This window comes from Vanacampus margaritifer, chromosome 8, assembly GCF_051991255.1.
Source record: "Vanacampus margaritifer isolate UIUO_Vmar chromosome 8, RoL_Vmar_1.0, whole genome shotgun sequence".
Classification (NCBI taxonomy): Eukaryota; Metazoa; Chordata; class Actinopteri; order Syngnathiformes; family Syngnathidae; genus Vanacampus; species Vanacampus margaritifer.
The window spans coordinates 2,568,367-2,587,146 of NC_135439.1; the positions used below are offsets into that span (position 1 = coordinate 2,568,367).

Sequence of the window (18,780 nt, forward strand, 5' to 3'; positions counted from 1 at the left end):
AGCAATGTCTGGATCAAGGGAGGAAATAAAGCAGGGTTTCCCACTAGCAAAGAAAAATCATCTTATTGAAATTTTGCCAAGGCCTTTGCGTATATATTAAAACATTCTTCTGCAAGTTGGCGTTCTTTGCGGTTCACGATTCTTTATCTGATATAGAAGGTCAGGATGCAGCCATCAATGTTAATTAAACAACCACGAACATATTATTTATGAGTTGCCTTTTTCCAAAAATCTGTCTGTTAGCGAACTAGCAATCCGAATAAGGGATATTTTGACCAAAGCCTGGAAGTTGTATTTGCGGTTCACTTTTCACAAATTCACCCATTGATCGTTTTTGTGTGCTTTATTGTGAAGATTCAACAAGATGGTGCCAAAGTCACACAATGAAGTGATAGAACTCAAATGAGAGACAAGCTTTGTATGTCTGGGTGGAGCTGAATTTAGCCTAGCTTGTTAGCGTAAGAAACTAGGCTAACAGCTAGCATATGCACGTCAAGTACATTTTTATAGCTTGAAGTCATATCAAACTGTTTTAGGGATCATAGTTTACTTATCATAAGTATAAGTTTCTATTAAAATCCTATGCTTTAAATTCTTAATCTAGGAAACTATAGACATTGTTAGCTAGGTTGTCGACACGATTGATAGCAGGGTCTCGTTTGGTCGCTAAACTCAAATCAAAGAACTTTCTTCACAGGTTTGCATGGATGTTTTTCAGTTTCAATCCGCGTCCATGTAATGGTATTTTATGCGCATGACGCTCAGCTCATTTGAATAAATGCGTGTGAAATGTTCTTTAGCTCCCATGAACACCTGCAAACTAGATTAGCGGCTGACATTAAGTTGTTTTGCTGCAGCGGGCCGCCAAGCGCTGCTCCTGCTTCATAACTCAGGATTTAACACCCAACCACCGGCGCCTGGCTCTCCACCCCTCCAATTTTTTCATATATTTTTTTTTACAACACCATATGCGTTTTTATGCATAATAGGCAAGCAGCTTTGGCTCACAGTGAAATACGGCCCGCAAAGGGGGAAATAACACTCCAGGCTAATCCATTTTACTCTCCCCCTGCCTGGATGCTTTGACATAGCTGGTTTATTCCCATTAGCATCCATGTATGATTATTATAAATATGTATTACGGCATCCCTCCATCAAACAAAGACCAAATGGAGTGTGGCAGTCGCGGCAAAACAAACAACGTTCAGCCACGCCAACAGTGGAATGTGTGCAGCCCGATGCACCCTCTGTCCGGGCCTGTGCCGGCCATTTGTTTTCGGTGTTTTATTTGGGTGCCATCAATCCATTGGCCACGAGAAGGCGGCGCCGGTTCTAACTGAGCGTCGAGTCTCTGCGTTTCAGCGGCCTTAATTAAAATGACGGTCATACTATCAGGACGGATGATAGCTGATGGCTCAATAATTGCCCTTCATTTGATAATTCATGTAATCTTTATTTGGCTGCATCTTATCCACGGCATAATAATGTGTTCTCACGGGAATTATGCGCTATTTCCGAAGCGCTGTAATTAACAATATGTTATTTGGAAAACTGTGACCTAAACGTAGAAATCCATCCATCCATTTTCTACAGCTGAATCAATACTCGTCCACTGTTGTAAATGCTGAACTACTGAGAAAAATTTGATAAAAACCTGTTGCAAATTTTATCTGAGACTCTCTTGGCTTTGTGTGCCAGCGTGCTAGTGGAAATGTAAAAACTACCCAACTAATTGAATCCGGGTTAACGCACACCGATAATCGGTGCGATTTTGATCCCAATTCCCCCACTTCCGATCAAAGCAAAAGCCCTTTTTCTTCCCCAAAAAAAACCAAAACTGTCAGGTTCAGGAAACCTAAAACATTTAATAAACACCAGATCAGAAAGGAAGACAAGAGGTTTAAATTCTTCACGGAAAGAGATATGCCCAGTACAGTCTCTTATCGCGCTCTGGACACACTTTGCCGTTCCCTCTCTTTTTATTGGATATATACTAGTTACATAGCGATTGCTGTTCTAAAGGGGAGGGGACACACACAACAGCAACCTCAAAGCAGTCACAGATACAAATCATTGTGCAGATATTAGTGTAGACATGTTTTTCTTCAGCACTGAAAGTTTCAAAGTCAAAGCTTCAAAAGTTCAATAGCAAAACACAGTTCTTGGCCACAGTTCTTGTTTTTGAAGATGAAGGTGCAGGAGTCATACTCCCTTTTACTTAATTCACAGAATAAGTGCTTAAAAGAGAAAATATGGGGTACATTTATGGGGTATTATTTAAAAACATACTGAGTGATTTTTCTGTGGTGGATTACGAAAGATTTTTCCTGTCTGCTCCGAAAACTGTAAGGCCTTACAATTGTAAACCAGATCCTCATTTACAAGAGTTGGGTCGAGCCACAGAATCCCGACATTGTTACGTGATTAAGAAGCGACTTGTTGCTAGAAACAAATAAGTCACAACTGGTCATGGTGAATGTTTATATAATGTTTAAAAAAAAATCGATTTAGCAATGCTGTATATCGCGATATTTCAGCGCACAGTTCTCGTATCGATTCGATATGCGGCCGAATCGATGTTTAAACAAATATTCAACAAAACGTCTTACTTAGGGTTAGGGTTCACATGTTAAGCATGGAAGAATGTTATATTAATGGAACATTAAGTCTTAATATTTTATTTCAATGCTATTCAAACATGAAACAGATTGCAACAGATTGTTAAATCACAGTTATAAGCCTGAAGTTTTAGATAAATAAATACATTTCCATACAAATCTTTAAGTGTACATGTACAAGTTTATTGCTTAGTATTTTCTAAATTTGAGTTTAAAAAAATTGCAACAATCAACGTATAGATTTGTATCGAGATTAATCGGTATCGAATCGGATCTATGAATCGTGATACGGATCTTTGGATCAGGCAATAATTAAAATGCTTCCTTGCTTATTTATGAAGATGCCCATCACAGGAAGGGGGCTTCATACCAAAACTTCATGCTGATTCGGCTTGTGCGTACACGTCTCTTCTGCTTCTACCGTCTGCTCGCCCGAGGCTCAGTGCACGAATTAGTCCGGCCCTGGGCAGCATGGCTTTAGGTAAAACAAGAGCAGAGGAGGACCTGCTGACCTGGACCAGTTTCATTGTGATACGCACACAACAGCGCAAAGAGCAGTGTTTGTATCTTTAGGCTTCGAAAAGTGAAAAGTTCTCCACTCATATACAAACAAATGTCTGTCTGTTTGTCTGTCGTCCATCCGATTGATTAGATATTTTATTTAGATTTGTTCTATTGTATTCAGCGTTTATTATAGTTTTTTTTTTTTTTACCTCTTTTAATACACTTCTACATGGGCACCATTAGTTGCACGAAGCACATCAAGACTCGATTTCTTGCCATGTTCGCTGTAGCATAGCCTCATCAATTGTGGCAATGGCATCAGTAATCCTTTGCTTAAGGTCAGTAATGATAAACACTGAATACAATAGAACAAATCTGAATAAAATATCTAATCAATTGCATTTTTAATAGATTTTTTAAATGGTAAAGAGACTTTATGGACACCCTGTATATAATACAAGTAGCTTAATTGTGTTGAATCTGCTGCTCTCATTCACTTGCATCGAAATCAAATGTGCTAGCTCCTGATTGGTTAGTGGTGGTCAGCTGATGAGTTGCCAGGAAGTGTTTTCGATGTAGCTGCGTCTGTGACTAGAAAACAGTTTTGTTCCAGAAGAAATCCTTCTCCATCCCGCTTCCTAATTTTATAGAGTGTTTCATTAACCACCAACGAACCCTCACGTTACACATCTAAAGGTCTACCTAGCTATAAAGCTAGCTAGCTAGCTACTGTATAATCTGTACATCTATTTAGCTATCTATCTATCTGTCTACCTGAAGTTATATAATTTACAGAGTTTTGCTGGCTCAGCGCACGGGCTCAACCAAACATTACAAAAGAGAGAAAAAAAAGAAGAAGAAAAAAGAAAATCCCATGGCCAGCGTTCGGTGAGTGGAACTTTTTCATTTCATTTTTCATTTTCATTATCTGTCAGCTGAAAGTATAAATGCCAGAAGGATTAGAGAAATCAGAAATTACATGGGCTCTCGGCTTTCCCCCGGCTGGCCGGCTGCTTATCCTCCTCTCGGTTCATCTCTCTTCCGTCCTCTCCCTCCTCCCGTCCCCTACCTGCTTCCCACGTGTCCTGCCTATGTGCCATCTTTTGCACATGGTCTCCCTTCTTTGCCCCCCCCCCCCCTCCTTTTTTTTTTAATGTTTATTTTTTATTTTTAGCCCACCTTTTCTCCTAATATCCCGCTCTTGCCTGTCCCGCCGGCTCGGCCCCGGTTCTGCAAGACTGGCGCCCCGCTGGTCTTCAGCCACGAGAGGGGAGTGTCTCCGGAAGGGAGCCCTTAATCCCCCAAGATCTATTACAGATAGCAGAGCTGGCTCGGGCGACAGAGATTAGGAGGGCGAAGATACTGGCAACATCGATTGTCCCTCTCGTCCCGCGGGCCGCCTGCCAGTTTGCTCCCGTAATGACATTCAACTAGTGGACCTCGCTTCTAAATGCAGGTGTGTAGTCGATTGGGGGGGAAAAAAGCTTTACTCGTATCGCTTTGGTGACGCTAACATGAAGGCGACACGGGTGCAGCGGTCACATGGACGCAGAAACAACAAGTGGTTTTACTTCAACAAAGGGTTGTCAAACTCTTTTTTTTTTGTCATGAGCCACATGCAGGCTTGGGGAGTAACTGAATAAATGTACCGCCGTTACATAATCAGATTACTTTTTTTTTTTTTTTACTATTCCGTTACAGTTACAGGAAAAAATGTAATCAGATTACAGATAAATGTATTAAAAATGGGGATTACTTTGAGGGATTACAATTTTTACGATGAGAGAGAGAGCGAGAGAGAGACAGAGAGAGCACGCAGTTTGAAAAAGCTTCTTGGACGGGAGGAGGAAATGGCGACCGGTATTCACTGGAATTTACTCGTCTCGCTGAAGGAGCGAAAGTTTGAACTGAGAGTCCAGCGGCATGCTACGCGCTGTAGCTTCTTACTAGCTAGCCGGCTAGCCTACAACCACAATCTGAGTTACACCTTCCAAACAAATCTTTCTCCCACCAATTCACTATTTGAACATCATACACGGCTAAACTTGGGATAAAAGTATGTCACGCATCCTCATCCTCATTGGATGACTATGTCTGTCTGTCTGTCTGACGGAACGGAACGGAACGGGATTGTGAGGTGTCGTTGCTTTCAGTGACAGTTCGAAAACAGCATATGGCTTTCAATCAATCAATCAATCAATCAATCAACCTGGGTTAGGGTTAACTATAGCCTACCGGTACATGCTTTTTAATTACACAAGGGTTATTGCTATTTTTAGGCTGCCCAGGTCCCGATCACCCGCAAATAGCAGGGGCACATTGTATAGAATATATACTGTGGTGATATTTATTTTTATTTTGTCTTCATGAGCATACTATTGGAGTAATTCAGAAGTAATCCAAAGTAATCAAGATACATTACTTTAATATTATGGTACTTGGATTATGTTACTAACAAAAAAAAATTGCAGGTAACTTGTAATTGTAAGGGAATATATTTAAAAAGTAACCTTGATGGTAGGTTGTTAACCCCTCCAACATCTATCCACGGTATCTTCCTCACAAAGGAAGGAGCAACACCGCCTCTGTCTCTCGGGTCTGCTTGGATCGTACAAGCTACAAAGGATTGCCAACAACAGGCAGCAGCTACAAGGCCTCCGCTAATCACACTATTGATCCTGTAATTCCGCCCATTTGAAGCTCTTTACCACAGTGGGCGGGATCAATGAATAAAGTCCAAGCCTCGGCTTCTCCCCACTTGCAGAGGCGAGCGGCGTCTCCGGGGAGGTGACGGAGACCGCCGCTGCATGCCGCCGCACTTTCATTTTAGTATTCCGCCGCCACCTCGGGAAAGGCTGTCATGTCAGCCGAGTGACGCAAATGAAGAATGGCTCATTGGAACCTCCCCTACCCTCCTGCACTATGTTATTAGGCTCAGGATAGTTTTACTCAGGTCCAAAAGCATAAATAACGGGGGTTGACACACAATTTGTTTATGTGCGCTCGTGATTTTTAGGAATGAATGCAAGTAATATATAGCTTTTAAATGCTATACAGTATATATGTATGTAAGCATTTTACCAGACCTAGCACAGTTAATTTATTATAAAAACACATTAAATAATTATTATAATATATATATTTTTTAATTATTCTACTATGTAGGAGATCTATAATTTAGGTTATACATCTTTCATGTAAAGCGGTGGTTGGTCACACCACATATTTGGAACTTGAATCAAAGTTAGCCATCTAAACAAAACAAGCTAGCTAGCCACATAAGTAAAATTCTAATGAAAATATGTATTATTAAATTAAATATAATTTTTTTCAGGTCATATCACATTATGTCCAAAGATAACCTCTACATACCAATTGCTAAAAGGGTAACTTTTTTACATAGATGTGAGACGGTACAAACAAGATAGCTGCTCCTATGGGTTCTTTACTAGCTTGTGGATAATACAAACGCTTGTATTTAAATGTATTTCAAAATAAAAGTCCCTAATTGGTTATTTCCTTTTGGTCGCACCACATGATAATTCATAAAACGGGCATCATCGGACAAACTTAGCTGCCAATTACCCATATGTACTTTATTTGCCTCCTTCTGAAGCTAAATGCTTAAGCAGAAACAGTTGTTTCTCAAAATGGCGGAACAGGAAGTGCAAAGAATAAGCAGGAAGTGGGGAATGTATAATGGTGACATGACAAGCCACCCGCTTGCCGCTTGTGGAAGTGACAGCAAGTGTGATGTTGGTGATTTAATCTTAAAAATGATCAAATCTAGATGCTGATGCGCGTTGGTCTTTCTGCCTAAAATGTTCGTTAGGGTAAAACGTTTTTATTTGGGGTGGGGGGGGGGGGGCATTTTGTCAGCAACAGTCAATTTCCCTCAAAAGGGGTAAACACACACGTCGTCCACACTCTAAATTCGTAACATTTAGTGAACTGAATTTACCAGTGGGGAAAACCCAAGCTGTCTGGTCATTGTTGTAAATTAAACGATTTTATGCATGCACTTACTGTTTATTGTAGAATGAGATGAGTCTAAATTTAAGATTTCGTTGTTATACTCAAGCACAGCTTGTAACCTCAAATACTACTTTTACAATCTGTCAGCTCAAAAAACAAAACAAAGATTTTTGAAGAACCATAGCACAGTATCGTACAGTGTCATGCTCAACCCAACAGTAGCTTGTAAGGATAGCAGCTGTTACTAAAATACTCTGTAAATGATATAACCTCAGGTAGACCTTTAGATGTGCAGCTAGATAGATAGCTAAATAGATGTACAGATTATACAGTAGCTAGCTAGCTAGCTTTATAGCTAGGTAGACCTTTAGATGTGTGACGTGGGGGTTCGTTGGTGGTTAATGGAAACACTCTATAAAATTAGGAAACAGGATGGAGGAGGATTTCTTCTGGAACAACACTATTTAATAGTCACAGACGCAGCTACATCGAAAACACTTCCTGACAACTCATCAGCTGACCACCACTTAACCAATCAGGGGATAGCAAATTTTATTTCGATGCAAGTGAATGAGAGCAGCAGATTCAACACAATTTAGCTACTTGTGTGTGTGTATATATATATATATATATATATATTTATTTATTTTTATTTTATTTATTTCTAAATAGAAGCACGTTTGGTGCATGTTTTAACACCCAAGTTAAAAACATTGGTTCTTGTCTGATAAGGTGTTAGAATGAGTGCAAACTGGCAATGTAATTAAAAATGAGAACCAAACCGTGCATCTCAATGTCCTGATACCTATCAGGCATTTCAGTTTTTTTTTTTTTGTGGTGCTCTAATTTGCAGATCGGGTGTGAGCCCAACTTTAACATACCTCCTTGACAATAATTATGCGCCGCCATGACAAGCGTGAACTCCGCAATCAGCTTCTAATTTACGACCGCCTGCAAGATGACGTGACACCGCTGATTGTAGCTTTAATTATTTGCTGCGCTTTGCAACGCATAATTGAGGAGCCTGACGTCCCCGAGTCATATCGTCGCATTGTTTAATGAGACAATAAAGAGTGAAGGCGGAACGGGAGTAATACAGCGTGAGATGGCGGATCGCTGACTGTTGACTTGATATTGGTCGGTCAAAGTGTGTGAAATGGGGACGGAAACAAGGAACTGCTGGGAAATGCCACTACAAATCAAAGTCAAAACGTCAAAATCATTCCTTATCCAAGGTTATTATTGCACTCGACGCTCTCTAACTACAAACAAATTGTTTACGGTCACGCGAGGTGTGGAATTAGGACCTACAATTAGACAAGACACAGTTGGGGAAACAGAGATTCTTTTTTTATCCCAAAATACAAAGTAACAACAGAGAGCAGGGATGACCGAGAAACCATGAATGAGAAACTTTGATTAAGAGAGCAGGGCTGGATACGTGGACGCAACCTCAAACGCGCATGGAAGAGTACGGATAGGAAACCTTGACATTCTGAGAGAAACCGTGGCTAAGAAATGTCAACGTCATGACAATTCTATAGACATACAGCATAAAGGTCTATATGATAAAATAAGAGTGACTACGATAGGTACATAGCAACTGCACAAGGGCGGGGCCCCAGTAACTGCACAAGACTAGGTAAACTAAGAGTGGCTAATACATCTTAATCATACAATATAATCATAAGGGTCATAGTAACTGCAAAGGACTAGACAAACTAAGAGTGGCTAACATCATCATACATGATCACCATAAGGGTCGTAGTAACCGCATAAGACTCGACAAACTAAGATTGGCTAACATCACCATACATGATCATCATTATAAGGGATATAGTAACTGCATAAGACTAGACATACTAAGAGTGGCTAATACATCATCATCATACATTATCACTATGAGGGACATTGTAACTGCATAAGACTATTCAAACTAAGAGTGGCTAATACATCATCATCATACATTATCACTATGAGGGACATTGTAACTGCATAAGACTATTCAAACTAAGAGTGGCTAATACATCATCATCATACATGATCACTATGAGGGACATTGTAACTGCATACGACTATTCAAACTAAGAGTGGCTAATACATCATCATCATACATTATCACTATGAGGGACATTGTAACTGCATAAGACTATTCAAACTAAGAGTGGCTAATACATCATCATCATACATTATCACTATGAGGGACATTGTAACTGCATAAGACTATTCAAACTAAGAGTGGCTAATACATCATCATCATACATTATCACTATGAGGGACATTGTAACTGCATAAGACTATTCAAACTAAGAGTGGCTAATACATCATCATCATACATTATCACCATAAGCGACATAGTAGCTGCATTATACTAGACAAACTAAGTGTGGCTAATACATCATACATTATCATCATCGGGGTCATAGTAACTATAAGACTAATGCATCATCATCATACATCATCACAAATGACATAGTAACTGCATAACACTAGACAAATTGAGTGGCTATGACATCATCATCAGCATACATTATCATCATAAGAAACATAGTAACTGCATAAGCAACTGACAACATTCAACACATATCACAATGATACCATAATCCTTCCCCCAAACAGTCATAACGGGCCCTAATTCTACACCTCACGTGATCCAGTACCTTATTTATGAATCTGCAAAAGGGTGTACTGCTTGTCAGAATTTAAAATACGTTCAACTCTTGGCGTTTGCCGGCGCTCCTCACAGTACTGTAACGTAGAAAATACGAGCCAGCACAATCGGAGAATGCGGAGAATGTCAATATGTTAAAAGTCAGAATCGTAATAAGCGAGCCATATAGATACACGATTCAAGCTGCCTAAAATGCTGATCTTAGCGCAACATTTACCAACCGCAGGACAAAGTTGTGAGCGATTTGCATTGAACATTTCTCCCATGCTGGCGCCACTGTGAGCTTGCACCTGTTTCCCCCAAGGTTGTGCAAGTTATTTTATGGATCTGTGCCCAACCAGCTGGGACAGCAGCTTTCTTGACAGATTGAAATTCCGGCGCTACATTTTTAACCACCAGCTTTATTTATTCTCTCTTCTTTCTTTTTTTTTTTCATTTTTTTTTTTTAGCGTGGCCCTTGTTGTTATCCTCGCATTTAAGTAGATGTGCACTTGCGGAGTGGGTGATGAGCGCAATTCTGGCCTGTGTGCCACGACCCTGAATGATGGCGTGTGGGCCGCGAGACCTTTTAAAAGCAACTCGCGCTAAATTGTCCGCTCACTTTTGCCTTTTTGTCTGTGGATTTATGAAGCACTTTGGAGCTGCTTTGCAATTCGGAGGCCAGCGGCCTTTTGTGGGATGGAGTTTACAGGAGATCGTGTTTTGTTGATGTGGAATTAGGACATGATCCAGTTAAAGGATCAAGCGGCACGTGGTGTGGAAATGCTCGTGTTTTACATGTTAGTTCAAGATATCCGTGAAAACGCTCACAATTTTGACCCCAGAAAATGATGGTGGGCCATTACAAGACTTTTTAATACCTTCAAAAAAAAAAAATGGCTTCATTATCATATTATTCAAATCAATCACCATTTGCCCTGTTGTGATCCTTACAATTTTTTAAAATTCAGCCTCTGAAGCCAGGTTCACTTAAGCTACAGGAAATGTGTGAAAAGACACAGGAAGTCTGACGTTTTTGTTTGAAGCGCCCATTTTAGTATCAGCTACCAAATTCCAACCGTGTAGATTCTTGTTTGATGATAAATCAAAACTGGGTGTTTACAGTTTTAAAACTGTTCTCAACATTTGAATGTTGCCTCACTTCAATTCTTTTTTTTTTTTTTCAGCTCAGTATTGTTCATTCGGTAATTTTACCGATTTGACATGTCATCATCATTGCTCTCCTTTTTTTTTTTTTTTTTGTATTTTGTATTTTTTTTGTATGAATGTGAATATGTGTATGTGCGTGCGTGCATTCATTAGTTCACCTAAAACCTATGAAAAAAAAAAAAAAAAAATCCCATACCGTTTCCCTAAACCGAACGCTTCCAGCCAGAGTCGTGAGGCCGTCAGGACCTCACTTCAATTTGAACATCACCTCGGTTCTTTGGGATTTGACGCCTAGCTAGCAAGTGTCCAACTAGCTTTAGCCACAATCCAATTAATTGCAAAGGCACTCTATAGGAAAGCGGTCAAGTTGGATTAATTGGCCTTTGTTATGCAAAGCAGGTGCTGTTTAATGAGAAATCAATACAACACAGGTTGATGAGTGATTTCACTCCAAAAACAAAAAACAAAAACACAACCGTGTTTTTTTTAAATTTAGTTTTAGTATGAATTTACTCTCAACAATGACGGATGTTCCGATGCAGTCCGTTTTGTCAAAGGATGCCAACGTTGACCAGCATCATTCACTTCCCATTTGCACACATCCAACCCTCGCTAATGTGTCCTAGCGTCCCCCCGGGCTCCCATACATCAACTCTTGACCCATGAGTGAGGCTGGGAAAGGAAGTACAATTCATTATTGACGCTTCTAAGAGGGTGGGCTGTAGTGAATTTTCATAAGGCTGATTTCTTTTTTTCTTTCTTTGGCTAATGTGCAAGTTGCAATGCCACAAGGAAAGTCGATATTTTACCATCGGGATTCGGAAATGTAAATAAACGAGAGCTGCGACTGGCAAAGGCAGCCTATTTGCATTTTACGACACCGATATATGAACACTGGCCACTTTTCAAGGTAAAGCGGGACGTTTATTATTATGGAGATAAATCCACTCCACGTGTCTTCAACACAGAGTAATCCTGCAGTGCAGAAATCAAGGGATGTCTTAAGTATTATTTACCGTACTTCCATGCAACAAGCGAGCATATCTAGGAAAGCACCGCTGATCTACTGATGCATTGATATTGTAAAGGAAATGAAAATACAGTAGACTTATGCGTTTAATTTGCTCTGTGACCATGCTCATAATGCAAAAAAATGTGTATCCCAAGTCATGTTTCGCCTTTGAAATGAATGGAAATGCCATTAATCTGTTCCAGCTCCTGTGCCCTTCCGGTGTGTGCACCTTGGCCATCAGGGAGCAGCAGCAAACAGTCAAACAGTCACTCACAACTACAGACGGGCAAGGTAAGTTCTATTTTCTCCCTGTTTTTTTTTTTTTTTTTTAAATTTTTTTACACACCTGGCTTGCACACATAAGGTAGGCCGATCCTCCCGCCCAGACTTCTGACTTTTCACAGAGGATAAATAATATAACTGCTGTCAAAATTAATCGACAAGTCAAATGAATTGACAATTATTTTAATAATTGAGTAATCGTTAAAATTGTCCAAATACTCCAATGTCAGTCTCTCAACAGTAATTATTTTCTGATTTCTGCCGTCCTTCATCAGAGTAGATTGATTATCTTTTGTATTTAACCAAAATAAGACATTTACTTTTTTTTTTTTTTTTTTTACCAGTTACTGAATTTGTTCAAAAGGATCGGCACAACAACAATTCCTCTCATTGATATTGCTGAATTGATGTTTGGTAAACATAACCAATCAAAAACAGTAATTGGGGGGAAAAAAAGGGTTTTGTAATACACTTAAATGTGAAATTAAATGTTATGCCATTTTTCGATTAATCGATGGAATAATCGATAGAATAATCGATTCTAAAAAGAATCGATAGTGACAGGCCTACCTGGGAGGAGTATACAGTATATTGTTGTCTACATGTGTTCTTGTAATATTTGTGTTGGATTATAGGTCGGAAATTTTTTTTTTTGTAGAGTTCATGTAAATTGTCCGAGGTCTCGCCAGTCTTCTCACTTCGTTGCTATGCATAATTCCAATCTGCATCCTTACATTGGCAAGACTTTTCTCCTTTTGTCACTGACATGAGCAAGTGCAAAGTCAAGTGGATTGTAATTGAAAACAAATGTGTCTGGGCGCTTTATTGTTGGCACTTGGACTTAATTGCCAAGGATCTTCTATTCATAGCAGGCGCAATATAGTGAATGTAGCCTCTGGGCGCCTTAATTGTCATTGCGCGGAAATCATATCTCGTTGAGAGCATTTGCAATGTTTTCTGCCATGAACCCCCGCGAGTATTCCACACTTTCAAGTCCTCTTCTAAACAAACGACGTTCAGTTTGGTGCAATCAGGAGTGTCATTTGCGTCAGCTTTTTATTCCCACAAGTGCGTTGAGTGTAAAAAAAATAAAAAATGTTGCTGTGCGGATTCAGATTCTGCACCTCCAGGGCATTTCTGGGTAAATCCAAACAAATAAGTCTCACGTTCACTCATTCTGCCCTTGTCAAGATGTCTGTTGCTTCATTTAGCATTTATTTAGGCAGAAAATCGAATTTCATTAGTTGATGTCTATTGAGCAAATTTCACTGAAAATTGGGCTTGAATAAAAAAAAAGAAAGTGATTTATTTTGGAGCTTGGTAAATGTTATAATGTAAAGTATTTAAATATGTTTTGATTAATGTATGTAAGTGAAATAATTGTGACCATTATTATTTATATGCTAATTTTGTGGTGATGCATTGTATAGTTTAGTTTTAGTTTTAGTTTTAGTTTTTTTCCCTTTCTTTCTTTTTATAAGGAAAAAAGAAAAACTAAATTAAAGAAGCAACGTAGCCTACGGAACTAGCAAAATTATTATTGTGGGAATTTTGTAATCATCACATCAGGAAATGTATTATAATTTCTCTGAAATGATTAAATTTTCTTTTCTTTTTATTCTTTTAACTACAATTCAAAATGTGTCATTTTCACATAATTTATCTTTTCATTTCCTTCATAAGCATTCATCTTAGCATTCAGCTATTAACATTCAGCTTCCAACATTCCCACGCAATTTCTGCAGAAATTGCACTTTGTTTAGTTACTAATATTGTTGTTGTTGGTATTATTATTATTATTGCAAAAAATCCACAAATGAAAATGTTTACAATTGCCTATCGATGCCCCAAAATGCTCACACAAAAGCAATGTTTTTACATGAGACGTAGCGTTGATATTTTTGTGACTGATGGAGGTCAGCAATTAGCTGAATTTGCAAACGTTCTCTTTCGAAGGTGAAATACGGATTCAAACTCATAATCTCCCAGCTGTGAGGCTGACATGCTTAACCACTGCCGCACAGTGCTAACTTCCCTTGACGTCATTGACTCTTCAAATTACGAGTTACACTTTTCAGAGTGAAATTGTCGACTCAATCCCTCGCGCTTTGCAATGTGAAAGATGACACGCCGCTACGCTAGCCGCTACGCTACGCTAGCCGCTAGCTTATCCCAGCTTGGATTTCATTTGTTTTGTTTGCGTCCGCGCTGACGCTTGTGTTCCGTTGTATGCGGCGCTTGTAAAATAAGTCCAAAATGGTTCTATTTAATGATGTTTATTTTAAGATGTGACGTTATGAAACCGAGGCGGCAGAGGAAGAAAGTCGTCATTAAGTTTTGGCAGTCAGATCAACCAAAGTCATCAGCCATGTTTCGGAGCAAAACTCTTCTCGAAAGTTCTTGAAGGATCACAAGGCTTGCACTTCTGACAGCTTCTTTCCTTTTGTGTGCGCTGCTAATGGAGGAAGATGTTTGTGACCGCGGTGCTTTTCGATGTTCCTTTTTGATGTATTCCGCACTCCTCGCCGCCTTTAGCGCTTTTACCAGTAGCCGTTTTAGTAACACTTGCAGTTGTTTTCACATTTCATAACAGACAATTCAGAGCGATCCGCCGTCTTCGCAATGTGCCGACGCAGCACATTAAATTATCGATCAAAGCAACATTTGGATTCCACAAAATAGCTTCGTGTCGATATCAACGGCTCCGGGTCTTTGTTAGAAAAGCAGCGGCGTGTGAAAGACGCGGCTCAGAGTGGATGGAGCAAAACATCGGCCCCAAAGTGGAGGCTGAAATTGAAGAGGCCCCGCAAACAATCCATTTTTCAGCAAGAATCGCCCCCATTAGCTTACGTTGGCAGAGGTGCCGTTGTGATTTATACAGTGACGTGCGGGAGGCGGCAGGTGCTGGACCGCAAGAAAACACAAAATCCAGCCATGTTTAAACTGTATGTTCAAATTCCGGTCTTCTTTCAACATTTAATCAAAACTTAGTACTTTGTATACTGTATATATATATATATATATATATATATTTTTTTTTTAACCGCAAGGGTCTTAGTAATAATGACATATAAAGACAAACTTGGTGATCAAGGCAACAACTGAAGAGGGAACTTGCTCAAAGGCAAAATAAATAAATATTTTATTCTTATGAAAGCTTTTGATACCTGGAATTGATGCATTCTTTTTGGGTAAAAACAGGCGCTTGACGTTGAAATAGTGAGGCATGTATACAGTGTCAGTGGACAAAATGCACACAAGTGTTGTATATATATATATATATAATATAATAGATGGCGATCAGATGGCAATCAAGGCAGCCGTTTAAAAAATAGATCCACACTCTTCACTTCAGAGTATAAATAACAGTGATTCTTCACCTTGGGGGTTCGGCGAGTCACTCTTAAGTAGTAAGTTGCAATTAATCGGAATTCAATTACAATTTCAATTATTGCACTCCACAATGACAAAATCATAAATTTTTGAATTGTTTATTTGCACCTTTTAAAATGTTTGAAATAACAAATTTAATACATTTTGTTTCATCCACAAACAACTTGCATAATTATAGTGTTTCAAATTATTTTATTTTTCTTAATATTTAAAAAAAATATATATTTTTTTACGTTTAAACATTTTCTTGTTTTGTACCCAAAAAATTGATCGTCCTACTTTACAGTGCAAATGCTGCATTTTTTTGCCAACATAAAAAAAAATATATAATAATAATAATAATTATATATATATATATATATATATATATATATATATATATATATATATATATATATAAATATATATATATATATTATTATTATTATAAATTCTGTTTAGTCCCCCCCAAAAAAACCTTACATAATTATATTATTTCTATTTTTTAATTGGTCTTAATATTTTTAAAATAAATAAATACATTTTATTATTTTTTTTATTATTATTATTATTATTATTATTATAAATTCAGTTTGGTCTATAAGGAACTTACATAATTGTGTTTCATTTTTTTTCTTGTTTTGTCCCAAAAAATAAATAATTGCTTATGTAATTGTGATTTCAATTATTGGCAAAATCATCATGATTATTATTATTTTTCCATAATGGAGCAGCCCGACCCTCAGGTTTTCGGCAGAGGTGAAGACACACACTTGACTCCTATGATTTGTGATGCCAAAAATGCCACGGTATGCCAATTCGGTATGCTTTTTAATTCAAGCCCATTTTAATGCGTACTTCCATAGCGGTACTGAATTCCAAAAATAGTCAGCCAGCCCAGAAGCACCGGAGAAAGTGTCTGAATGAGAAAATAAGAGATTCAGGTTCGATATCTCTGTAAACTCTGGAGATATTGCTGCACAGCCGAGGACAGGCTTTATCTAGGGATGAGAAGAAGAAAGTTTAGCTCGGGCCCTTCAGAGCTCCTGGGCTCGGCACAAGTTGACTTCTTATCCTCCCAGGGTTTGCCCAGAGAGAATTTCGGCAATTTCTATTCCGATTGGAAGCAAAGTGGACCGAAGGGCTAAATGAACCAAAAGCTTTTGATCTCCCTAGCAGATGATTTACATTTGCGGAGGAGTGAGGCCTAATCTGCGTATTTTTAAACACCCGCAAAAAAGTTTGACCAGAAGCCAGTGATGACCGACGTCTTGTAGTTCCCTCCTCGTGCATCTTTCCCCCCCCCCTCTTCCCTTCATTCTTTTTCTTTCTTTCAACATCTCCATCTATCCCCTCGTGTCGTTTATCCTCTCCAGAGGCTGTCCGTCTTATCAGCACACCGAATGGATTGAGCGTCATCTCCAGCATTTGTTGCGGGTTCAAGAAAGGCCCATTTGGGAGGATGAATGCAGTTGAATGATGTGTTCACGTGAGCCTTTGGTGCCAAATAACATTTTTAATTCCGTGGCATTCCTCCCGCACACGTGTTATTGCAAGCCTTGACATTATGACAAACCGACACACTCTCTTTGGCCTCGACATCAAACGCTTTTTTTCCGCTTAGCTGAATTTATTCACAACTTCTTAAAAGTAGAAGACATCCCTCGTGTATGTGTGTGTGTGTGTTTGTGTGTACCTCAAGAGATGTAGCATGCATGTGTAAAAATCCATTCGAAATTCTTGATGAGTTTCCTTGGTGTTTGGTTCTTTTGTGGCCCTTTTCTGCAAGAAAACACAGACGGGAGTTGTATTTCCTGCAAGTTGTGTTTTGTTCTGTGGCACTTTTCACACTTATTTGCTGAAAAACTTTGTTATTTTTTTATGATTTTCTGAAATGCCCCAAAATTCCACCAAAGCCCCCCTGAATAGGAAAATAATAAAAAAAATTTTTTTTACTCATTCACTCCCAGCCATTTTCACTGAAGCGACCCCCTTCACTCCCAGCTGTTTTACTGGATTTTGGTTGATTTTGCAAGGGCCACCTATCGCTATAAAAACATGGAACCGACCAAAAGAAAGATTAGAGTCTCTTCTTTCATCATGTTTCCATTTTGCTGCAATTAGCATTAGAATATAGCTATGTTTCATCATTATTCACAAACCTGTTGAAAACACTTGGGAAAAGAGCTTTTTGCAACATGGCCCTGGTTGATCTCTTATACTCTGCTGCCACCTGCTGGCCGTTTTTGTAATAACTACATTACTTTAAGTGACCTCTTCAGGTCAAGTCTTCTGTATACTCTAGCATAAAACAAACAAACATAAAAACGTGTAAATACGTCTTTGGGACACGAGTAATATTTTAAATAGAAAGTAGTAAGATGTTTTGGGGAGCAAATTAGTTCAGTTGTTTTAATTAATTAATTAGAGCGGGTTAGTTGAGTTTAATTTTATTTTAGTTTTAGTATTTTATTTTATTTTTAATGGAGTCTTTGTTGGAGATAAGTTTAAAAAATGTAATTAAGTAAACAAAAATTCTCAAACGACTGATCAAATCAAATATCATTAAAATAAACCCCGAAGATCGAAGGCTCATGTAAGATATTGACAAGAAAATTAATTAAATTTTTGCTATAGTTAGTTTTATGAATGAAATATGTATTTTCAGTTAATTTTTGTGCATCTTCGCTTTTATTTTATTCCCGTTAAATAAACCGTTTTTGTCTTTTCTTTCAATTTTAGTGTCACTTAATTAGTTTAAGTTAACTATAATAACCTTGGTACTAATACATACTTTTGACTGAAAAATACATCATAGTGCCCTAATGGCCGTCCTCTAAAATGGATAAAACCAAATGGATTTTGTTGCTTAATTCTTGTTCCGCAAACTCAACATTAATCGGAATACTAGTGTGGTACATGGAACCGACCAAAAGAAAGATTAGAGTCTCTTCTTTCATCTTGTTTCCATTTTGCTGCAATTAGCATTAGAATATAGCTATGTTTCATCATTATTCACAAACCTGTTGAAAACACTTGGGAAAAGAGCTTTTTGCAACATGGCCCTGGTTGATCTCGTATACTCTGCTGCCACCTGCTGGCCGTTTTGTAATAACTACATTACTTTAAGCGACCTCTTCAGGTCAAGTCTTCAAGTCTTCTGTATACTCTAGCATAAAACAAACTAACATATAAAC

General features: G+C 38.5%; 1 protein-coding gene across 2 annotated transcripts in view; it reads left to right on the forward strand.

Moving 5' to 3' along the window:
• The first annotated feature begins 4,447 nt into the window (after nucleotides 1-4,447).
• The window catches only part of cdh22 (cadherin 22), a 226,968-nt gene continuing 212,635 nt past the window's right edge, over nucleotides 4,448-18,780 (forward strand). For both annotated transcript variants that reach the window (XM_077573091.1, XM_077573092.1), the window contains exons 1-2: nucleotides 4,448-4,578; nucleotides 12,133-12,220. The gene's annotated coding sequence lies outside the window, so the exon portion shown is untranslated. The remainder of the gene's footprint in view (nucleotides 4,579-12,132; nucleotides 12,221-18,780) is intronic.